The sequence below is a fragment of the Phalangium opilio genome, unplaced genomic scaffold (genome assembly GCF_054372755.1).
Source record: "Phalangium opilio isolate 3A_F unplaced genomic scaffold, DU_Popi_V2 ptg000070l_1, whole genome shotgun sequence".
NCBI classification, from domain to species: Eukaryota; Metazoa; Arthropoda; class Arachnida; order Opiliones; family Phalangiidae; genus Phalangium; species Phalangium opilio.
The window spans coordinates 247126-261523 of NW_028324182.1; the positions used below are offsets into that span (position 1 = coordinate 247126).

Here is a 14398-nt window from a genome sequence, read left to right on the forward strand (position 1 = left end):
AAGGAAAAAGCCAACGGCACGCAGTGTTCCTAAGTGGTCTCCCTCCCAAGTACTGACTGCGCTCGACGCTGCTTAACTTCGGTGATCGGACGAGAACCGATGTATTCAGCATGATATGGCCGTTGCCGAGAGTGCTAGTTAATAATTTGAATTCAATTAAACTTCATCTTTATAAAACAATAACAAAAAGAAGATATGTTTGCTTTTTTCATATCTGGTGGAATTTAAAAGAGGAAACAAAAACGAAAAAGCCAACGGCACGCAGTGTTCCTAAGTGGTCTCCCTCCCAAGTACTGACTGCGCTCGACGCTGCTTAACTTCGGTGATCGGACGAGAACCGGTGTATTCAGCATGATATGGCCGTTGCCGAGAGTGCTAGTTAATAATTTGAATTCAATTAAACTTCATCTTTATAAAACAATAACAAAAATAAGATATGTTTGCTTTTTTCATATCTGGTGGAATTTAAAAGAGGAAAAAAAAGTGAAAAAGCCAACGGCACGCAGTGTTCATAAGTGGTCTCCCTCCCAAGTACTGACTGCGCTCGACGCTTCTTAACTTCGGTGATCGGACGAGAACCGGTGTATTCAGCATGATATGGCCGTTGCCGAGAGTGCTAGTTAATAATTCGAATTTAATTAACGTTCATCTTTATAAAACGATAACAAAAAGAAGATATGTTTGCTTTTTTCATATCTGGTGGAATTTAAAAGAGGAAACAAAAAGGAAAAAGCCAACGGCACGCAGTGTTCCCAGGTACTGACTGCGCTCGACGCCGCTTAACTTCGGTGATCGGAGGAGAACCGTTTTTTTCAGCGTGATATGGCCGTTGGCGAGAGTGCTAGTTAATAATTCGAATTTATATTACGTGAGACAAATTAACCTTCATCTTTTTAAAACAATAACAAAAAGAAAACGTGTTTGCTTTTTTCTTATCTATTAAAATTTAAAAGAGGAAAAAAAAGTGAAAAAGCCAACGGCACGCAGTGTTCCTAAGTGGTCTCCCTCCCAAGTAGTGACTGCGCTCGACGCTTCTTAACTTCGGTTATCGGACGAGAACCGGAGAATTCAGCGTGATATGGCCGTTGCCGAGAGTGCTAGTTAATAATTTGAATTTAATTAACTTTCATCTTTATAAAACAATAACAAAAAGAAGATATGTTTGCTTTTTTCATATCGGGTGGAATTTAAAAGAGGAAACAAAAGGGAAAAACCAACGGCACGCAGTATTCCCAAGTACTGTATGCGCTCGACGCTGCTTAACTTCGGTGATCGGACGAGAACCGGTGTTTTCAGCGTGATATGACCGTTGCCGAGAGTGCTAGTTAATAATTCGAATTTAAATTAAGTGAGACAAATTAACCTTCATCTTTATAAAACAATAACAAAAAGAAGATATGTTTGCTTTTTTCATATCGGGTGGAATTAAAAGAGGAAACAAATATGAAAAAGCCAACGGCACGCAGTATTCCCAAGTACTGACTGCGCTCGACGCTGCTAACGTCGGCGGTTGGACGAGAACCGGTGTTTTCAGCGTGATATGGCCGTTGCCGAGAGTGCTAGTTAATAATTCGAATTTAAATTAAGTGAGACAAATTAACCTTCATCTTTTTAAAACAATAACAAAAAGAAAATATGTTTGCTTTTTTCATATCTATTGGAATTTAAAAGAGGAAAAAAAAGTGAAAAAGCTAACGGCACGCAGTGTTCCTAAGTGATCGCCCTCCCAAGTAATGACTGCGCTCGACGCTGCTTAACTTCGGTTATCGGACGAGAACCGGTGTTTTCAGCGTGATATGGCCGTTGCCGAGAGTGCTAGTTAATAATTCGAATTTAAATTAAGTGAGACAAATTAACATTCATCTTTTTAAAACTATAACAAAAAGAAAATAAGTTTGCTTTTTTCATATCTATTGGAATTTAAAACAGGAAAAAAAAGTGAAAAAGCCAACGGCACGCAGTGTTCCTAAGTGGTCTCCCTCCCTAGTACTGACTGCGCTCGACGCTGCTTAACTTCGGTGATCGGACGAGAACCGGTGTTTTCAACGTGTTATGGTCGTTGCCGAGAGTGGTATTTAATAATTCGAATTTAAATTAAGTGAGACAAATTAACCTTCATCTTTTTAAAACAATAACAAAAAGAAAATATGTTTGCTTTTTTCATATCTATTGGAATTTAAAAGAGGAAAAAAAAAGTGAAAAAGCCAACGGCACGCAGTGTTCCTAAGTGGTCTCCCTCCCAAGTACTGACTGCGCTCGACGCTGCTTAACTTCGGTGATCGGACGAGTACCGGTGTTTTCAGCGTGATATGGCCGTTGCCGAGAATGCTATTTAATAATTCGAATTTAAATTAAGTGAGACAAATTAACCTTCATCTTTTTAAAACAGTAACAAAAAGAAAATATGTTGGCTTTTTTCATATCTATAGGAATTATATAAAAAAGACTTGGTTTGCCCAAGCCTTAAAAACAAAACGATAATAGTTTTTCAGTTGTCTGAAGCGAGGATATTATTTTTTTTTCAATTGAATTTTAAAGACAATCCGTATTTTACTACTCTTTAGAATTTAATTCAATCACCTGATTTTACTGCTAATGGATTAGTTTCCTATAAATTAATTGATATAAAAAATTACTTATCTCAGATTTTTCAAGAACAATTCCATTTTCCTGAAACATTTTATCTTGAAATATTTTCTTTTCAATGGAGAACGTACTTTAATTTTCAAATAATACTCTCATTAATAATGTATTATATGCGGTCTTTACGAATACAAAAGGGGGCTGTTATCACTTTTCTTTTATTTGATAAAGGGGTTCGTTTCTTCTTCAAGCACAGTCACAATTATTGAACTGTGTATATCAGTACTTGTTGGGAAGATTTTAGAAATGTTGGTTGAGTTGCTATTTAGTTGACAACATTATGAAAACTTGATGTGTTTATAACCTTTTGAAAGGAAAATTCTCGGAAATTAAAAAAGAAAGAGTCAATTTGATTAAATTTACACGATATCCCTCAAAATAATAAATGCTTGATAAAATGATTCAGGAAAATGGAATTGTTGTTGAAAAATCTGAGATAAGTAATTTTTTATTTCAATTAATTTATAGGAAACAAATCCATTAGCAGTAAAATCAGGTGATTGAATTAAATTCTAAAGAGTAGTAAAATACGGATTGTCTTTAAAATTCAATTGAAAAAAAAAATAATATCCTCGCTTCAGACAACTGAAAAATTCTTATCGTTTTGTTTTTAAGGCTTGGGCAAACCAAGTCTTTTTTATATAATATCTGTTCCTTCAGCCTTAATTTGTATTAATCTATTATAAAAATAGTAATATGCTTGTCAAACTTCATTAATTCGATGTTCCAGTAAGATGTTCGTGAGCATATTGGCTCCCTCCAAGTGCCTCTCATTATTTTATGGGAAAGATTAAAATTTTAAATTATTTGGCAGGGGAGTGGTAAATTATTTCCCAATTGGTAGGCAGGTTGTCAATTAATTCACCATAGATAGGCGGGTGGTAACTTATTTTATATAAAAAGGCGGTTGGTGACTCAATTAAGTTTAGTTGACCTTTTTGTATAGATTTAAAAAAAAGTTATATCTAAACCACGCGCACATTTCATTGAAAGTTTGTTATTTTAGAATTTTCCCTTATATATACTAAGATTCTTCATCAAAACTAGACAACGAGCTTTCCAAGACTCGAACCTGCAATGCTTTGCCTCGAATGCAAACGCGTTATCCATTACGCCACAAGCCCGTACTTCGTAACAAAAAAATTATCCAAACATTGTATTTATAGGATTATTTCATTTATGTTGAATAGAAGATCTGTAAAAGTAAACACCGAGCTTGCCAGGACTCGAACCTGCAATCTCCTGCTCCATGGGCAGACGCGTTATCCTATGCGCCACAAACCCGATGAAGGCTGAACGAAATGCTATGAAAACAGTGTAATATATGTCACGGTTTTACCATGATTTATAAATTAATTAAAATAAAATACTTAGAATTAATTGTTCTTAATCAAACTTCAGAAGTTCAACATTCAATAGTTGCTTGATAATTCAAAAGTGTTCCGAACCTTAACTTCGCAGTAGTTTCTGAGTTATTCGATGGAGTGGACCACCAAAAATCCCATGCTTTTTCAATGGGACGCTAAGCCTAAAATCTGTGAATTATTTCTTTAACATTACGGGAGGGTGTGGGTTCTTATCTAGAAGGGCCTACAGGCCCTCTAGAATTTAAAAGGGGAAAAAAAAGTGAAAAGGCCAACGGCACGCAGTGTTCCTAAGTGGTCTCCCTCCCAAGTACTGACTGCGCTCGACGCTGCTTAACTTCGGTGATCGGACGAGAACCGGTGTTTTCAGCGTGATATTGCCGTTGCCGAGAGTGCCATTCAATAATTCGAACTTAATTAACCTTCATCTTTATAAATCAATAAGAAAAAGAAGATATGTTTGCTTTTTTCATATCTCATGGAATTTAAAAGAGGAAATAAAAGTGAAAAAGCCAACGGCACGCAAAGTTTCCAAGTACTGACTGCGCTCGACGCTGCTTAACTTCGGTGATCGGACGAGAACCGGTGTTTTCAGCGTGATATGGCCGTTGCCGAGAGTGCCAGATAATAATTCGAATTTTAATTAAGTGAGACAAATTAACCATCATATTTTTAAAACAATAACAAAAAGAAAATATGTTTGCTTTTTTCATATCTATTGGAATTTAAAAGAGGAAAAAAAAGTGAAAAAGCCAACGGCACGCAGTGTTCCTAAGTGGTCTCCCTCCCAAGTACTGACTGCGCTCGACGCTGCTTAACTTCGGTGCTCGGACGAGAACCGGTGTTTTCAGCGTGGTATGGCCTTTGCCGAGAGTGCTATTTAATAATTCGAATTTAAATTAAGTGAGACAAATTAACCTTCATCTTTTTAAAACAATAACAAAAAGAAAATATGTTGGCTTTTTTCATATCTATTGGAATTTAAAAGAGGAAAAAAAGTGAAAAAGCCAACGGCACGCAGTGTTCCTAAGTGGTCTCCCTCCCAAGTACTTACTGCGCTCGACGCTGCTTAACTTCGGTGATCCGACGAGAACCGGTGTTTTCAGCGTGATATGGCCGTTGCCGAGAGTGCTAGATAATAATTTGAATTTAAATTAAGTGAGACAAATTGACCTTCATATTTTTAAAACAATAACAAAAAGAAAATATGTTTGCTTTTTTCATATCTATTGGAATTTAAAAGAGGAAAAAAAAGTGAAAAAGCCAACGGCACGCAGTGTTCCTAAGTGGACTCCCTCCCAAGTACTGACTACGCTCGACGCTTCTTAACTTCGGTGATCGGACGAGAACCGGTGTTTTCAGCGTGATATGGCCGTTGCCAAGAGTGCTAGATAATATTTCGAATTTAAATTAAGTGAGACAAATTAACCATCATCTTTTTAAAACAATAACAAAAAGAAAATATGTTTGCTTTTTTCATATCTATTGGAATTTAAAAGAGGAAAAAAAAGTGAAAAAGCCAACGGCACGCAGTGTTCCTAAGTGGTCTCCCTCCCAAGTACTGACTGCGCTCGACGCTGCTTAACTTCGGTGATCGGACGAGAACCGGTGTTTTCAGCGTGATATGGCCGTTGCCGAGAGTGCTAGATAATAATTCGAATTTAAATTAAGTGAGACAAATTAACCATCATCTTTTTAAAACAATAACAAAAAGAAAATATGTTTTCTTTTTTCATATCTATTGGAATTTAAAAGAGGAAAAAAAAGTGAAAAAGCCAACGGCACGCAGTGTTCCTAAGTGGTCTCCCTCCCAAGTACTGACTGCGCTCGACGCTGCTTAACTTCGGTGATCCGACGAGAACCGGTGTTTTCAGCGTGATATGGCCGTTGCCGAGAGTGCTAGATAATAATTCGAATTTAAATTAAGTGAGACAAATTAACCTTCATCTTTTTAAAACAATAACAAAAAGAAAATATGTTTGCTTTTTTCATATCTATAGGAATTTAAAAGAGGAAAAAAATGTGAAAAAGCCAACGGCACGCAGTGTTCCTAAGTGGTCTCCCTCCCAAGTACTGACTGCGCTCGACGCTGCTTAACTTCGGTGATCGGACGAGAACCGGTGTTTTCAGCGTGATATGGCCGTTGCCGAGAGTGCTATTTAATAATTCGAATTTAAATTAAGTGAGACAAATTAACCTTCATCTTTTTAATACAATAACAAAAAGAAAATATGTTTGCTTTTTTCATATCTATAGGAATTTAAAAGAGGAAAAAAATAGTGAAAAAGCCAACGGCACGCAGTGTTCCTAAGTGGTCTCCCTCCCAAGTACTGACTGGGCTCGACGCTGCTTAACTTCGGTGATCGGACGAGAACCGGTGTTTTCAGCGTGATATGGCTGTTGCCGAGAGTGCTATTTAATAATTCGAATTTAATTAACCTTCATCTTTATAAATCAATAAGAAAAAGAAGATTTGTTTGCTTTTTTCATATCTCATGGAATTTAAAAGAGGAAATAAAAGTGAAAAAGCCAACGGCACGCAAAGTTTACAAGTACTGACTGCGCTTGACGCTGCTTAACTTCGGTGATCCGACGAGAACCGGTGTTTTCAGCGTGATATGGACGTTGCCGAGAGTGCTAGATAATAATTCGAATTTAAATTAAGTGAGACAAATTGACCTTCATCTTTTTAAAACAATAACAAAAAGAAAATATGTTTGCTTTTTTCATATCTATAGGAATTTAAAAGAGGAAAAAAAGTGAAAAAGCCAACGGCACGCAGTGTTCCTAAGTGGTCTCCCTCCCAAGTACTGACTGCGCTCGACGCTGCTTAACTTCGGTGTTCGGACGAGAACCGGTGTTTTCAGCGTGATATGGCCGTTGCCGAGAGTGCTATTTAATAATTCGAATTTAAATTAAGTGAGACAAATTAACCTTCATCTTTTTAAAACAATAACAAAAAGAAAATATGTTGGCTTTTTTCATATCTAATGGAATTTAAAAGAGGAATAAAAATTGAAAAAGCCAACGGCACGCAGTGTTCCTAAGTGGTCTCCCTCCCAAGTACTGACTGCGCTCGACGCTGCTTAACTTCGGTGATCCGACGAGAACCGGTGTTTTCAGCGTGATATGGCCGTTGCCGAGAGTGCTAGATAATAATTCGCATTTAAATTAAGTGAGACAAATTGACCTTCATCTTTTTAATACAATAACAAAAAGAAAATATGTTTGCTTTTTTCATATCTATAAGAATTTAAAAGAGGAAAAAAATAGTGAAAAAGCCAACGGCACGCAGTGTTCCTAAGTGATCTCCCTCCCAAGTACTGACTGCGCTCGACGCTGCATAACTTCGGTGATCGGACGAGAACCGGTGTTTTCAGCGTGATATGGCTGTTGCCGAGAGTGCTATTTAATAATTCGAATTTAATTAACTTTCATCTTTATAAATCAATAAGAAAAAGAAGATTTGTTTGCTTTTTTCATATCTCATGGAATTTAAAAGAGGAAATAAAAGTGAAAAAGCCAACGGCACGCAAAGTTTACAAGTACTGACTGCGCTTGACGCTGCTTAACTTCGGTGATCCGACGAGAACCGGTGTTTTCAGCGTGATATGGCCGTTGCCGAGAGTGCTAGATAATAATTCGAATTTAAATTAAGTGAGACAAATTGACCTTCATCTTTTTAAAACAATAACAAAAAGAAAATATGTTTGCTTTTGTCATATCTATAGGAATTTAAAAGAGGAAAAAAAGTGAAAAAGCCAACGGCACGCAGTGTTCCTAAGTGGTCTCCCTCCCAAGTACTGACTGCGCTCGACGCTGCTTAACTTCGGTGTTCGGACGAGAACCGGTGTTTTCAGCGTGATATGGCCGTTGCCGAGAGTGCTATTTAATAATTCGAATTTAAATTAAGTGAGACAAATTAACCTTCATCTTTTTAAAACAATAACAAAAAGAAAATATGTTGGCTTTTTTCATATCTAATGGGATTTAAAAGAGGAATAAAAAGTGAAAAAGCCAACGGCACGCAGTGTTCCTAAGTGGTCTCCCTCCCAAGTACTGACTGCGCTCGACGCTGCTTAACTTCGGTGATCCGACGAGAACCGGTGTTTTCAGCGTGATATGGCCGTTGCCGAGAGTGCTAGATAATAATTCGCATTTAAATTAAGTGAGACAAATGGACCTTCATCTTTTTAATACAATAACAAAAAGAAAATATGTTTGCTTTTTTCATATCTATAAGAATTTAAAAGAGGAAAAAAATAGTGAAAAAGCCAACGGCACGCAGTGTTCCTAAGTGATCTCCCTCCCAAGTACTGACTGCGCTCGACGCTGCATAACTTCGGTGATCGGACGAGAACCGGTGTTTTCAGCGTGATATGGCTGTTGCCGAGAGTGCTATTTAATAATTCGAATTTAATTAACCTTCATCTTTATAAATCAATAAGAAAAAGAAGATTTGTTTGCTTTTTTCATATCTCATGGAATTTAAAAGAGGAAATAAAAGTGAAAAAGCCAACGGCACGCAAAGTTTACAAGTACTGACTGCGCTTGACGCTGCTTAACTTCGGTGATCCGACGAGAACCGGTGTTTTCAGCGTGATATGGCCGTTGCCGAGAGTGCTAGATAATAATTCGAATTTAAATTAAGTGAGACAAATTGACCTTCATCTTTTTAAAACAATAACAAAAAGAAAATATGTTTGCTTTTGTCATATCTATAGGAATTTAAAAGAGGAAAAAAAGTGAAAAAGCCAACGGCACGCAGTGTTCCTAAGTGGTCTCCCTCCCAAGTACTGACTGCGCTCGACGCTGCTTAACTTCGGTGTTCGGACGAGAACCGGTGTTTTCAGCGTGATATGGCCGTTGCCGAGAGTGCTATTTAATAATTCGAATTTAAATTAAGTGAGACAAATTAACCTTCATCTTTTTAAAACAATAACAAAAAGAAAATATGTTGGCTTTTTTCATATCTAATGGGATTTAAAAGAGGAATAAAAAGTGAAAAAGCCAACGGCACGCAGTGTTCCTAAGTGGTCTCCCTCCCAAGTACTGACTGCGCTCGACGCTGCTTAACTTCGGTGATCCGACGAGAACCGGTGTTTTCAGCGTGATATGGCCGTTGCCGAGAGTGCTAGATAATAATTCGCATTTAAATTAAGTGAGACAAATTGACCTTCATCTTTTTAATACAATAACAAAAAGAAAATATGTTTGCTTTTTTCATATCTATAAGAATTTAAAAGAGGAAAAAAATAGTGAAAAAGCCAACGGCACGCAGTGTTCCTAAGTGATCTCCCTCCCAAGTACTGACTGCGCTCGACGCTGCATAACTTCGGTGATCGGACGAGAACCGGTGTTTTCAGCGTGATATGGCTGTTGCCGAGAGTGCTATTTAATAATTCGAATTTAATTAACCTTCATCTTTATAAATCAATAAGAAAAAGAAGATTTGTTTGCTTTTTTCATATCTCATGGAATTTAAAAGAGGAAATAAAAGTGAAAAAGCCAACGGCACGCAAAGTTTACAAGTACTGACTGCGCTCGACGCTGCTTAACTTCGGTGATCGGACGAGAACCGGTGTTTTCAGCGTGATATGGCCGTTGCCGAGAGTGCTAGATAATAATTCGAATTTAAATTAAGTGAGACAAATTGACCTTCATCTTTTTAAAACAATAACAAAAAGAAAATATGTTTGCTTTTTTCATATCTATAGGAATTTAAAAGAGGAAAAAAAGTGAAAAAGCCAACGGCACGCAGTGTTCCTAAGTGGTCTCCCTCCCAAGTACTGACTGCGCTCCACGCTGCTTAACTTCGGTGTTCGGACGAGAACCGGTGTTTTCAGCGTGATATGGCCGTTGCCGAGAGTGCTATTTAATAATTCGAATTTAAATTAAGTGAGACAAATTAACCTTCATCTTTTTAAAACAATAACAAAAAGAAAATATGTTGGCTTTTTTCATATCTAATGGAATTTAAAAGAGGAATAAAAAGTGAAAAAGCCAACGGCACGCAGTGTTCCAAAGTGGTCTCCCTCCCAAGTACTGACTGCGCTCGACGCTGCTTAACTTCGGTGATCCGACGAGAACCGGTGTTTTCAGCGTGATATGGCCGTTGCCGAGAGTGTTAGATAATAATTCGCATTTAAATTAAGTGAGACAAATTGACCATCTTTTTAATACAATAACAAAAAGAAAATATGTTTGCTTTTTTCATATCTATAGGAATTTAAAAGAGGAAAAAAATAGTGAAAAAGCCAACGGCACGCAGTGTTCCTAAGTGATCTCCCTCCCAAGTACTGACTGCGCTCGACGCTGCATAACTTCGGTGATCGGACGAGAACCGGTGTTTTCAGCGTGATATGGCTGTTGCCGAGAGTGCTATTTAATAATTCGAATTTAATTAACCTTCATCTTTATAAATCAATAAGAAAAAGAAGATTTGTTTGCTTTTTTCATATCTCATGGAATTTAAAAGAGGAAATAAAAGTGAAAAAGCCAACGGCACGCAAAGTTTACAAGTACTGACTGCGCTCGACGCTGCTTAACTTCGGTGATCGGACGAGAACCGGTGTTTTCAGCGTGATATGGCCGTTGCCGAGAGTGCTAGATAATAATTCGAATTTAAATTAAGTGAGACAAATTAACCTTCATCTTTTTAAAACAATAACAAAAAGAAAATATGTTTGCTTTTTTCATATCTATAGGAATTTAAAAGAGGAAAAAAAAGTGAAAAAGCCAACGGCACGCAGTGTTCCTAAGTGGACTCCCAACCAAGTACTGACTACGCTCGACGCTTCTTAACTTCGGTGATCGGACGAGAACCGTTGTTTTCAGCGTGATATGGCCGTTGCCGAGAGTGCTAGATAATAATTCGAATTTAAATTAAGTGAGACAAATTAACCATCATCTTTTTAAAACAATAACAAAAAGAAAATATGTTTGCTTTTTTCATATCTATTGGAATTTAAAAAAGGAAAAAAAAGTGAAAAAGCCAACGGCACGCAGTGTTCCTAAGTGGTCTCCCTCCCAAGTACTGACTGCGCTCGACGCTGCTTAACTTCGGTGATCGGACGAGAACCGGTGTTTTCAGCGTGATATGGCCGTTGCCGAGAGTGGTAGATAATAATTCGAATTTAAATTAAGTGAGACAAATTAACCATCATCTTTTTAAAACAATAACAAAAAGAAAATATGTTTGCTTTTTTCATATCTATTGGAATTTAAAAGAGGAAAAAAAAGTGAAAAAGCCAACGGCACGCAGTGTTCCTAATTGGTCTCCCTCCCAAGTACTGACTGCGCTCGACGCTGCTTAACTTCGGTGATCCGACGAGAACCGGTGTTTTCAGCGTGATATGGCCGTTGCCGAGAGTGCTAGATAATAATTCGAATTTAAATTAAGTGAGACAAATTAACCTTCATCTTTTTAAAACAATAACAAAAAGAAAATATGTTTGCTTTTTTCATATCTATAGGAATTTAAAAGAGGAAAAAAAAGTGAAAAAGCCAACGGCACGCAGTGTTCCTAAGTGGTCTCCCTCCCAAGTACTGACTGCGCTCGACGCTGCTTAACTTCGGTGATCGGACGAGAACCGGTGTTTTCAGCGTGATATGGCCGTTGCCGAGAGTGCTATTTAATAATTCGAATTTAAATTAAGTGAGACAAATTAACCTTCATCTTTTTAAAACAATAACAAAAAGAAAATATGTTGGCTTTTTTCATATCTAATGGAATTTAAAAGAGAATAAAAAGTGAAAAAGCCAACGGCAGGCAGTGTTCCTAAGTGGTCTCCCTCCCAAGTACTGACTGCGCTCGACGCTGCTTAACTTCGGTGATCCGACGAGAACCGGTGTTTTCAGCGTGATATGGCCGTTGCCGAGAGTGCTAGATAATAATTCGCATTTAAATTAAGTGAGACAAATTGACCTTCATCTTTTTAATACAATAACAAAAAGAAAATATGTTTGCTTTTTTCATATCCATAGGAATTTAAAAGAGGAAAAAAATAGTGAAAAAGCCAACGGCACGCAGTGTTCCTAAGTGGTCTCCCTCCCAAGTACTGACTGCGCTCGACGCTGCTTAACTTCGGTGATCGGACGAGAACCGGTGTTTTCAGCGTGATATGGCCGTTGCCGAGAGTGCTAGATAATAATTCGAATTTAAATTAAGTGAGACATATTAACCTTCATCTTTTTAAAACAATAACAAAAAGAAAATATGTTTGCTTTTTTCATATCTATAGGAATTTAAAAGAGGAAAAAAATAGTGAAAAAGCCAACGGCACGCAGTGTTCCTAAGTGGTCTCCCTCCCAAGTACTGACTGCGCTCGACGCTGCTTAACTTCGGTGATCGGACGAGAACCGGTGTTTTCAGCGTGATATGGCTGTTGCCGAGAGTGCTATTTAATAATTCGAATTTAATTAACCTTCATCTTTATAAATCAATAAGAAAAAGAAAATTTGTTTGCTTTTTTCATATCTCATGGAATTTAAAAGAGGAAATAAAAGTGAAAAAGCCAACGGCACGCAAAGTTTACAAGTACTGACTGCGCTTGACGCTGCTTAACTTCGGTGATCCGACGAGAACCGGTGTTTTCAGCGTGATATGGCCGTTGCCGAGAGTGCTAGATAATAATTCGAATTTAAATTAAGTGAGACAAATTGACCTTCATCTTTTTAAAACAATAACAAAAAGAAAATATGTTTGCTTTTTTCATATCTATAGGAATTTAAAAGAGGAAAAAAAGTGAAAAAGCCAACGGCACGCAGTGTTCCTAAGTGGTCTCCCTCCCAAGTACTGACTGCGCTCGACGCTGCTTAACTTCGGTGATCGGACGAGAACCGGTGTTTTCAGCATGATATGGCCGTTGCCGAGAGTGCTAGATAATAATTCGAATTTAAATTAAGTGAGACATATTAACCTTCATCTTTTTAAAACAATAACAAAAAGAAAATATGTTTGCTTTTTTCATATCTATAGGAATTTAAAAGAGGAAAAAAATAGTGAAAAAGCCAACGGCACGCAGTGTTCCTAAGTGGTCTCCCTCCCAAGTACTGACTGCGCTCGACGCTGCTTAACTTCGGTGATCGGACGAGAACCGGTGTTTTCAGCGTGATATGGCTGTTGCCGAGAGTGCTATTTAATAATTCGAATTTAATTAACCTTCATCTTTATAAATCAATAAGAAAAAGAAGATTTGTTTGCTTTTTTCATATCTCATGGAATTTAAAAGAGGAAATAAAAGTGAAAAAGCCAACGGCACGCAAAGTTTACAAGTACTGACTGCGCTTGACGCTGCTTAACTTCGGTGATCCGACGAGAACCGGTGTTTTCAGCGTGATATGGCCGTTGCCGAGAGTGCTAGATAATAATTCGAATTTAAATTAAGTGAGACAAATTGACCTTCATCTTTTTAAAACAATAACAAAAAGAAAATATGTTTGCTTTTTTCATATCTATAGGAATTTAAAAGAGGAAAAAAAGTGAAAAAGCCAACGGCACGCAGTGTTCCTAAGTGGTCTCCCTCCCAAGTACTGACTGCGCTCGACGCTGCTTAACTTCGGTGATCGGACGAGAACCGGTGTTTTCAGCATGATATGGCCGTTGCCGAGAGTGCTATTTAATAATTCGAATTTAAATTAAGTGAGACAAATTAACCTTCATCTTTTTAATACAATAACAAAAAGAAAATATGTTTGCTTTTTTCATATCTATAGGAATTTAAAAGAGGAAAAAAATAGTGAAAAAGCCAACGGCACGCAGTGTTCCTAAGTGGTCTCCCTCCCAAGTACTGACTGCGCTCGACGCTGCTTAACTTCGGTGGTCGGACGAGAACCGGTGTTTTCAGCGTGATATGGCTGTTGCCGAGAGTGCTATTTAATAATTCGAATTTAATTAACCTTCATCTTTATAAATCAATAAGAAAAAGAAGATTTGTTTGCTTTTTTCATATCTCATGGAATTTAAAAGAGGAAATAAAAGTGAAAAAGCCAACGGCACGCAAAGTTTACAAGTACTGACTGCGCTTGACGCTGCTTAACTTCGGTGATCCGACGAGAACCGGTGTTTTCAGCGTGATATGGCCGTTGCCGAGAGTGCTAGATAATAATTCGAATTTAAATTAAGTGAGACAAATTGACCTTCATCTTTTTAAAACAATAACAAAAAGAAATTATGTTGGCTTTTTTCATATCTAATGGAATTTAAAAGAGGAATAAAAAGTGAAAAAGCCAACGGCACGCAGTGTTCCTAAGTGGTCTCCCTCCCAAGTACTGACTGCGCTCGACACTGCTTAACTTCGGACGAGAACCGGTGTTTTCAGCGTGATATGGCCGTTGCCGAGAGTGCTATTTAATAATTCGAATTTAAATTAAGTGAGACAAATTAACCT

General features: G+C 37.5%; 23 non-coding genes and 21 pseudogenes across 23 annotated transcripts; all 44 read right to left on the reverse strand.

The window, feature by feature from the left end:
• Positions 1 to 8: 8 nt before the first annotated feature.
• Positions 9 to 127, reverse strand: LOC149659553 (5S ribosomal RNA; annotated as a pseudogene).
• A 122-nt stretch (positions 128 to 249) lies between these two features.
• Positions 250 to 368, reverse strand: LOC149659554 (5S ribosomal RNA). The gene has a single exon (XR_016369554.1). It is a non-coding gene; the product is annotated as a 5S ribosomal RNA (ribosomal RNA).
• Positions 369 to 490: 122 nt separating this feature from the next.
• Positions 491 to 609, reverse strand: LOC149659555 (5S ribosomal RNA; annotated as a pseudogene).
• Positions 610 to 731: 122 nt separating this feature from the next.
• On the reverse strand, positions 732 to 834 carry LOC149659556 (5S ribosomal RNA; annotated as a pseudogene).
• A 137-nt stretch (positions 835 to 971) lies between these two features.
• On the reverse strand, positions 972 to 1090 carry LOC149659557 (5S ribosomal RNA; annotated as a pseudogene).
• Positions 1091 to 1211: 121 nt separating this feature from the next.
• Positions 1212 to 1314, reverse strand: LOC149659558 (5S ribosomal RNA; annotated as a pseudogene).
• A 375-nt stretch (positions 1315 to 1689) lies between these two features.
• LOC149659559 (5S ribosomal RNA) lies at positions 1690 to 1808 on the reverse strand (annotated as a pseudogene).
• Positions 1809 to 1945: 137 nt separating this feature from the next.
• LOC149659560 (5S ribosomal RNA) lies at positions 1946 to 2064 on the reverse strand (annotated as a pseudogene).
• Positions 2065 to 2202: 138 nt separating this feature from the next.
• On the reverse strand, positions 2203 to 2321 carry LOC149659561 (5S ribosomal RNA). The gene has a single exon (XR_016369571.1). It is a non-coding gene; the product is annotated as a 5S ribosomal RNA (ribosomal RNA).
• A 1955-nt stretch (positions 2322 to 4276) lies between these two features.
• LOC149659562 (5S ribosomal RNA) lies at positions 4277 to 4395 on the reverse strand. Its single transcript, XR_016369516.1, has one exon. It is a non-coding gene; the product is annotated as a 5S ribosomal RNA (ribosomal RNA).
• Positions 4396 to 4517: 122 nt separating this feature from the next.
• LOC149659563 (5S ribosomal RNA) lies at positions 4518 to 4620 on the reverse strand (annotated as a pseudogene).
• Positions 4621 to 4757: 137 nt separating this feature from the next.
• Positions 4758 to 4876, reverse strand: LOC149659564 (5S ribosomal RNA; annotated as a pseudogene).
• Positions 4877 to 5012: 136 nt separating this feature from the next.
• Positions 5013 to 5131, reverse strand: LOC149659565 (5S ribosomal RNA). The gene has a single exon (XR_016369534.1). It is a non-coding gene; the product is annotated as a 5S ribosomal RNA (ribosomal RNA).
• Positions 5132 to 5268: 137 nt separating this feature from the next.
• Positions 5269 to 5387, reverse strand: LOC149659566 (5S ribosomal RNA; annotated as a pseudogene).
• Positions 5388 to 5524: 137 nt separating this feature from the next.
• On the reverse strand, positions 5525 to 5643 carry LOC149659567 (5S ribosomal RNA). Its single transcript, XR_016369688.1, has one exon. It is a non-coding gene; the product is annotated as a 5S ribosomal RNA (ribosomal RNA).
• Positions 5644 to 5780: 137 nt separating this feature from the next.
• LOC149659568 (5S ribosomal RNA) lies at positions 5781 to 5899 on the reverse strand. Its single transcript, XR_016369579.1, has one exon. It is a non-coding gene; the product is annotated as a 5S ribosomal RNA (ribosomal RNA).
• A 137-nt stretch (positions 5900 to 6036) lies between these two features.
• Positions 6037 to 6155, reverse strand: LOC149659569 (5S ribosomal RNA). Its single transcript, XR_016369699.1, has one exon. It is a non-coding gene; the product is annotated as a 5S ribosomal RNA (ribosomal RNA).
• A 138-nt stretch (positions 6156 to 6293) lies between these two features.
• Positions 6294 to 6412, reverse strand: LOC149659570 (5S ribosomal RNA; annotated as a pseudogene).
• A 361-nt stretch (positions 6413 to 6773) lies between these two features.
• On the reverse strand, positions 6774 to 6892 carry LOC149659571 (5S ribosomal RNA). Its single transcript, XR_016369387.1, has one exon. It is a non-coding gene; the product is annotated as a 5S ribosomal RNA (ribosomal RNA).
• Positions 6893 to 7029: 137 nt separating this feature from the next.
• On the reverse strand, positions 7030 to 7148 carry LOC149659572 (5S ribosomal RNA). Its single transcript, XR_016369580.1, has one exon. It is a non-coding gene; the product is annotated as a 5S ribosomal RNA (ribosomal RNA).
• A 138-nt stretch (positions 7149 to 7286) lies between these two features.
• Positions 7287 to 7405, reverse strand: LOC149659573 (5S ribosomal RNA; annotated as a pseudogene).
• A 361-nt stretch (positions 7406 to 7766) lies between these two features.
• On the reverse strand, positions 7767 to 7885 carry LOC149659574 (5S ribosomal RNA). The gene has a single exon (XR_016369403.1). It is a non-coding gene; the product is annotated as a 5S ribosomal RNA (ribosomal RNA).
• Positions 7886 to 8022: 137 nt separating this feature from the next.
• On the reverse strand, positions 8023 to 8141 carry LOC149659575 (5S ribosomal RNA). Its single transcript, XR_016369581.1, has one exon. It is a non-coding gene; the product is annotated as a 5S ribosomal RNA (ribosomal RNA).
• Positions 8142 to 8279: 138 nt separating this feature from the next.
• On the reverse strand, positions 8280 to 8398 carry LOC149659576 (5S ribosomal RNA; annotated as a pseudogene).
• A 361-nt stretch (positions 8399 to 8759) lies between these two features.
• LOC149659577 (5S ribosomal RNA) lies at positions 8760 to 8878 on the reverse strand. The gene has a single exon (XR_016369422.1). It is a non-coding gene; the product is annotated as a 5S ribosomal RNA (ribosomal RNA).
• Positions 8879 to 9015: 137 nt separating this feature from the next.
• Positions 9016 to 9134, reverse strand: LOC149659578 (5S ribosomal RNA). Its single transcript, XR_016369582.1, has one exon. It is a non-coding gene; the product is annotated as a 5S ribosomal RNA (ribosomal RNA).
• A 138-nt stretch (positions 9135 to 9272) lies between these two features.
• On the reverse strand, positions 9273 to 9391 carry LOC149659579 (5S ribosomal RNA; annotated as a pseudogene).
• A 122-nt stretch (positions 9392 to 9513) lies between these two features.
• Positions 9514 to 9616, reverse strand: LOC149659580 (5S ribosomal RNA; annotated as a pseudogene).
• Positions 9617 to 9752: 136 nt separating this feature from the next.
• On the reverse strand, positions 9753 to 9871 carry LOC149659581 (5S ribosomal RNA). The gene has a single exon (XR_016369519.1). It is a non-coding gene; the product is annotated as a 5S ribosomal RNA (ribosomal RNA).
• Positions 9872 to 10008: 137 nt separating this feature from the next.
• Positions 10009 to 10127, reverse strand: LOC149659582 (5S ribosomal RNA). The gene has a single exon (XR_016369662.1). It is a non-coding gene; the product is annotated as a 5S ribosomal RNA (ribosomal RNA).
• Positions 10128 to 10262: 135 nt separating this feature from the next.
• Positions 10263 to 10381, reverse strand: LOC149659583 (5S ribosomal RNA; annotated as a pseudogene).
• Positions 10382 to 10503: 122 nt separating this feature from the next.
• Positions 10504 to 10606, reverse strand: LOC149659584 (5S ribosomal RNA; annotated as a pseudogene).
• Positions 10607 to 10743: 137 nt separating this feature from the next.
• On the reverse strand, positions 10744 to 10862 carry LOC149659585 (5S ribosomal RNA; annotated as a pseudogene).
• A 137-nt stretch (positions 10863 to 10999) lies between these two features.
• Positions 11000 to 11118, reverse strand: LOC149659586 (5S ribosomal RNA). Its single transcript, XR_016369710.1, has one exon. It is a non-coding gene; the product is annotated as a 5S ribosomal RNA (ribosomal RNA).
• Positions 11119 to 11255: 137 nt separating this feature from the next.
• On the reverse strand, positions 11256 to 11374 carry LOC149659587 (5S ribosomal RNA). Its single transcript, XR_016369241.1, has one exon. It is a non-coding gene; the product is annotated as a 5S ribosomal RNA (ribosomal RNA).
• A 137-nt stretch (positions 11375 to 11511) lies between these two features.
• Positions 11512 to 11630, reverse strand: LOC149659588 (5S ribosomal RNA). The gene has a single exon (XR_016369721.1). It is a non-coding gene; the product is annotated as a 5S ribosomal RNA (ribosomal RNA).
• A 136-nt stretch (positions 11631 to 11766) lies between these two features.
• LOC149659589 (5S ribosomal RNA) lies at positions 11767 to 11885 on the reverse strand (annotated as a pseudogene).
• Positions 11886 to 12023: 138 nt separating this feature from the next.
• On the reverse strand, positions 12024 to 12142 carry LOC149659590 (5S ribosomal RNA). Its single transcript, XR_016369732.1, has one exon. It is a non-coding gene; the product is annotated as a 5S ribosomal RNA (ribosomal RNA).
• A 138-nt stretch (positions 12143 to 12280) lies between these two features.
• Positions 12281 to 12399, reverse strand: LOC149659591 (5S ribosomal RNA). Its single transcript, XR_016369195.1, has one exon. It is a non-coding gene; the product is annotated as a 5S ribosomal RNA (ribosomal RNA).
• A 361-nt stretch (positions 12400 to 12760) lies between these two features.
• LOC149659592 (5S ribosomal RNA) lies at positions 12761 to 12879 on the reverse strand. Its single transcript, XR_016369509.1, has one exon. It is a non-coding gene; the product is annotated as a 5S ribosomal RNA (ribosomal RNA).
• Positions 12880 to 13017: 138 nt separating this feature from the next.
• Positions 13018 to 13136, reverse strand: LOC149659593 (5S ribosomal RNA). The gene has a single exon (XR_016369196.1). It is a non-coding gene; the product is annotated as a 5S ribosomal RNA (ribosomal RNA).
• Positions 13137 to 13497: 361 nt separating this feature from the next.
• LOC149659594 (5S ribosomal RNA) lies at positions 13498 to 13616 on the reverse strand. The gene has a single exon (XR_016369510.1). It is a non-coding gene; the product is annotated as a 5S ribosomal RNA (ribosomal RNA).
• A 138-nt stretch (positions 13617 to 13754) lies between these two features.
• LOC149659595 (5S ribosomal RNA) lies at positions 13755 to 13873 on the reverse strand (annotated as a pseudogene).
• Positions 13874 to 14235: 362 nt separating this feature from the next.
• On the reverse strand, positions 14236 to 14347 carry LOC149659596 (5S ribosomal RNA; annotated as a pseudogene).
• Positions 14348 to 14398: the final 51 nt, after the last annotated feature.